This window comes from Parasteatoda tepidariorum, chromosome 2 (genome assembly GCF_982258835.1).
Source record: "Parasteatoda tepidariorum strain Cologne lab strain chromosome 2, Ptep-v5.0, whole genome shotgun sequence".
Classification (NCBI taxonomy): Eukaryota; Metazoa; Arthropoda; class Arachnida; order Araneae; family Theridiidae; genus Parasteatoda; species Parasteatoda tepidariorum.
Window position 1 is genome coordinate 112,861,073 of NC_141756.1, and position 6,000 is coordinate 112,867,072.

Genomic DNA, 6,000 nt, shown 5'->3' on the forward strand with positions numbered 1-6,000 from the left:
ATCAGGTAAATACGAAAATCGATGATTGATATTAAAATCGCGTGATTAAAAATCAAGATATTTGCAGAGTCTGGACTTGGGATTTCTAAAAGGCGTGTTTGTATTGTTTTTGTTTAGACATAATAAATAAAAATTTTTAAGATTAATTGAATGAGCAAATGAATATTTTCACAGCAAATACACCTCTATTTTTGTTCTCTCTTTTTTTTCTTCTTTTTTTTTCATGCCAGAATACAAGAAGCAGCGACGTCTGAATTACGAAAATACGAGCTATCCATCGACGGATAAAAAATACGGAAAATATTATTTAGTGTGTGTGAAATCGGAGAAAATAGCTAATATAAGTAAAAATGCGGAAGGGCGTAGATTGAATTTTCTGTTTATCTTTGAAAATCGTAAATAAATATAATTATTTTACTTCAACGACTGAATTTAAAAAAAAAGCGGGATATTTATAAAAAAAAAAAAAAACGAAACTTTTAGAGAATCGGAGTTTTTGATAAAAAGGCTGAAATTCGAGAGACAAAAAAAATCTCATCCCTGTATAAAGAAAGGTCAACCAGTTTTATCCCAAGGAAATTATTTTTAGAGAAACTTCAGAGGGAGGAATAAGGACTTCAATAATTTCGCTCCGCGGAAAATTAAATTCCTCATAAAACATTTTAACTTGTGCAAAAAACAATTTCAGCGGAAATTAGCGGGAAAAATGGAAAAATCTGAAAAACGGCGGAAATCCGCGAATCCGCGGAAGAATCTCATCCGCATGTAAAGAGTTATTAAAATATATAAATGAATTTTAATTAATACAACTAAATATAACAGGTACACAACTACAAATCACAAATTTAATTCACAACTAATAAAAGCATAGGAATTTTTATAATCATACAATGTTAAGTATGAATAATTAAACCAAATTTTAAATATAATATACTGATATTACACCTACATTTCAGAAAAATTTAAAAATTATTGCATTTTATCTTCTAAGGAAATCAATACAGAAATGTATAGAATATTTACTAATACAGTTAAACTGAGCTTAAAAATAAATAACCTTAAAATTAAATCATGAATTACCAATTGCATTTTAATATATTTCACAATGTAACCTATATTAAAACTTAATTTAGGCCAAGGGTCAGCAAATTAGTAGATAGAAAGAATAAAAAACAAAAGAAGTAACAAAAATTACAAATTACAGATTTGCAATGTAAAACTAAAGCAACTAACAGAAAGCTTACTTGTTACTCAAATTAAATGGTTAATTCTATGTAGCTTAACTATAAAAAAGTATTCTTTTAATTTGAGTGTTGTAAAATAACCGGAATATTAAAATAACATTAATACATTTTATTATATTTGAAAATGTAAACAGTTTTAAAACTCAATTTAGACCACCGCTGATCATAGTAGGAGGAAAATAAATAAAACACAAGAAACAACACACATTTCAAATAGTAGATTTGTAAAGTTAAGCTAAAAAACTAACTTCATCAAATAACAAAAAGTCAATTTGTTATTAAAGTAAAATGGTCAATACTATAATAATTAAGCAATAAAAGGAGTGCTTTTTAATTTAAAGATTTCATGAATTGTTTCATTATGGCAGCAGAAACTGAGAAATACTAATTGTAAATACATGAAATTGCAGATAAAAACACTTTATTTAGAATAACGGAAGTGATGTTCTACTGTATTTACAAAAATAAAATTAATATATCTACCTGGAAATACAGACAGATGTACAGACAGAACGACTATTTATTAAACAAATTTAAAATTTCCAATAACAGCGCTTCACATAAGCCTTGGATTCGTTAACCAATCAAATTCAACAATGCGCGTAGAAATTTGCACCTCAGAACTTGAGAGGGTTATGATGTACATTTGCATTGGGGAAAAAGTCGCCAATTCGATGATTGATGATCATAGTATCTTTTTAAAAATTCTAGTTAAGAACTTAGATTTTAATCTTTTTGTGTTGAAAACCCATCCTTCAAGATATGATTATGATGTGCCATAATAAGTGTGTTTTTTTCGTGATTTATTCTTCTTTTGAAATAAAGAGAAATACTTGGAAATTTTTTTTTATGGTAGTGGGGGAAAAAAAGTGTTTGTTAGCTGGTTTTAACGGCGATGAATTAAATTTCGTTTTACCTTATCACATAAAAACGAATAAAAAAACAGACTAAAATATGTTAATTTTTCGAGATGAAAATATTTCTTATATGATTTAAAATAACATTAAAAATTTTATTTATTAATATTCAAGGATTCTATTTTTTCTTTTTTCCTTGAGTGAAATACGAAGAGGTCGAGCTAGATTTATTATTATTTTTTCTTTTTAAAAGTTTGTTATGAATTCGAAATCCGAGGATTTAAAATATACAGAACATGCGGTGTGCTTCGTAAAAAAGCTTTTATTATAAACTTTCAGAATTCTTTTCGAAAAAAGAAAAAAGAATATAGATGCCCATTAGAAGTCTCAAATCGGTATTTCAGAGACAGAGAGAAAAAGAAAAAAAAAACTTTGTCAAAATCGAACCATTACAGCAATGAAGGTGGTAGAGAAAATATTAAAACCACTTCGATTACGGTTTAAACTTGGTGTTTTTAATAATTGCTCTATAAGTCTCCATATTTCCTCTGTCAGTGAACCAAGTTTTGATGTTTTCAGACCGATCCCCCCAGGCGGCGATTGAAAGCGTTTTCTTTCTTTTTTCCTCTCTATTAAATTCACGACTACGCAGACTTTTATGACTTCTATTTTTTAAAAGGGTACTAAAAATATACATCGAGGCAGTTTTTACGGGCCAACCTATATTTTGTAGCATTAAACTCATTCTTGTTTAAGTTAATGCGATAAAAAAAATAGGCTTGTTTATTTTTCTCTATTTAGCTAATTGACTGCAATAATAAGTTAAATTATTTTATTTTTTATTTATTTATATATTTTTTTAATACCCGTCGTTGAACAGCCGACCCAATTTTGGGATTACGACTACTAATGCTCAACGCCGTAACCTTGTAATTTTGAACCCAATCCAGAAGACAGGGGAACTCCTGGATCAAGCATTGGGAGAAATCTGCCTTCGAGGAGGACTTCTCGATGGAACTAACCCGCATTTGCGTTACATGGAGAGGAAGACCACGAGATCCTCCAACTGTTAGCCTAACGGTAAAGGGACTCTAACTCATGATTTGTCAACTACTGAGGATATTTCACGTCAGCACTGTGGTCGGTGCGAGCAGGGGGTGGAATTCGAATCAACCACCTATCTCTGGGATCGAACCAGGGTAACCTCATTAGGAGGCGAGAGCTCTATCCCCTGAGCCATCACGGCTCTAAGTTAAATTCTTTAACACAAATCACTACCGAAGGGCTGGGATCAGGGGCGGATCTACTTAAGGGCTTTTTGGGCTGCAGCCCAGGGCCCCGTGGATACAAAGGGCCCCAGTCCCCACTGAAAACAATCGGTGATATTTTGAATTTAAAAAAATATCTAATATTTTAAAGAAAAAACTATTATAATTTTGGCAACCCTGAGATCAATCAACCCATGCATGTGCGCGTCTATCGAACGGAACGGCGAATTACCAGTCGCTTGTTTTTGGTCAGTGTATTTTTTCGCGTCTATTACGGGGGACTTCCCGCAGCGCCGCTTAGCTCCCGACGTAATTTTTTCTTCCGCACTTTTGTTCTCGTCGTCAAAGTGTCAAACTTGTTTAGTTTACTAATAACTGTCTTGACTACCAGCAACCCTCTCATCCCACTGAAATTTGTTGATATTTTCTACACTATCATTCTATGATGTTTCTATGCTACACTATCTTAAGGATTTTTTAACTTTGCCAATCACTAGCTGTGAAGCTGAGCTCTCTTTCTCCAGGATGTCATACATAGAAAACAAATAAAGGACAACAATGTTGAACCATCGACTAAATCATTTATCAGTTTTTTTTCATAAATTGTGATTTAACGAAGGACTTAAAATGTGCTGAACAAATAAAGGAATTTGCACCACAAAATTGCAGAAAGGTTGCCTTATAATTTATATAACATAACTACACCTAACCTGTCAATTTCTTTTGCAATAATGTTGTACAGTTGCTGTTTGTATAGACAAATAAAAATAAATAAGTAAAAAAAAAATAATAAAATTATTTTATTGTCCTATTTTTTTCTATATACTTATCTACATCACTATAGAAAGCAGTTTTTTTGACAAAATGGCTATTAGGGCCCCAAAGTAGTTTCAGCCCAGGGCCCCACAAAATCCCGATCCGCCCATGGCTGGGATAGCCTGATTGATAGGGCGCTGGATCCATGTCCAAGAGGAAGCGGGTTCGAACCTTGCCGGCCAAGGACTCCCCGTGTAGTAAATGGTGACTGAAGCACGTTAAATCTGTCTATGCACAAAATCCCTCATGTTCCCATAACAAAACAAACATCTGAGGGTACTGATCCAGGAGTTACCTTGTCTTCTGGATTGGTTCAAAATTACAAGTCTACGGAGTTAAACATTAGTAGTCGCAAGCACAAAAGTGGGTCGGCTGTTCAACGACGGTTATTAAATATAAAAATCACTACCGTTCAAAATGTAGAGAAAACATGGAAAAAATTACAGAACAATGAAAAAAAAGGGGGGGAGAAAAATAATAATAAAAATAACAAGAAACTGGGAAAAAAATCCGAAAAAAAGGCAAAAAATCCGGAAAATGAAAGATATAATCTTCTTATCAGCTCACACGATTATATCCGGACAAAGGAGTGCTTTCTTATAATGTATCAATATAGCCAAAGCAAAATATATCAATACAATAATATAGTATATATATATATATATATATATATATATATATATATATATATATATATATATATATATATATATATATATATATATATATATATATATATATATATATATATATATATATATATATATATATATATATATATATATATATATATATATATATATATATATATATATATATATATATATATATATATATATATATATATATATATATATATATATATATATATATATATATATATATATATATATATATATACCGACTTATCGTAAGTGTGATTAGTTTCTTCAAAAAGTCCTGCACAAAGGCTAGTTTTTCGCAATACTTGTCCCCAGAGTTTCCTTGTTTTTTGGGTTGGGTTCATATTTTAAGGCAACAGAATTGAACATTGATATGCGTAAACTCAGAAATGTGTTACCCGTTCAACGGTGGTTATGAAATAAAAGAACATCCAATTAACCATCGTCTTTTCATCTGCTTTCTGTGAAAAAAATATCTAAGAAATTCTTACGACACATTGTAAGATTAACTTTTCCATAATATCAGGAAAATTGTGTGAGACTCAACTCGATTCTTACAAGTTATGCCTAATATTTATTTTGTTCAAAGCAATAAAAAAGTTTTTTTTCCATAACTTTTTTACATTTACTTTACATTAGTTTAACTAATTCAACACTATATGATTTTTGTTATTCATATTCAAATTAGAAATACTATTTATATGCGGAAATACATCTTGGAAAGATAATATTTTAAAACAATACACATCGCTGGTTCAAAACTAAAACGACACATCTGCAAACGTGTTATGCTTGAAGATGTGACGTTTTAGTTTTGAACCAGCGACATGTCATTGGAAAACCAATTACATTTATTTATCGAGAAAGAAAAACCGTTAGAATATTATTGGTTGACCTGTTGATTGTTATTTATCACATGTTACTCGTTAAGAGAAAAAAACAAAAAATACATTGTTAGTTAGCATTGTGTGCAAGCATTTTAGTTAGGAAATGAGTTATTTTAATCACTTCGTTAAAACTTAATATATTTAAAAAAAGGCATTTACGCTACAATACATAAACATATTAACAATTTCAGAAACAAAATGCGCACCGCATTTCACATTTTATTTTTAAATTTTAACTGTATGTTTTTAATGACATTTGTAAGCAT

General features: G+C 30.3%; 1 protein-coding gene across 1 annotated transcript in view; it reads right to left on the bottom strand.

Moving 5' to 3' along the window:
• The window catches only part of LOC147816058 (transmembrane protein 94-like), a 47,066-nt gene extending 45,201 nt beyond the window's left edge, over positions 1–1,865 (bottom strand). Inside the window, exon 1 of the mRNA XM_087156700.1 lies at positions 1,728–1,865. The gene's annotated coding sequence lies outside the window, so the exon portion shown is untranslated. The remainder of the gene's footprint in view (positions 1–1,727) is intronic.
• Positions 1,866–6,000: the final 4,135 nt, after the last annotated feature.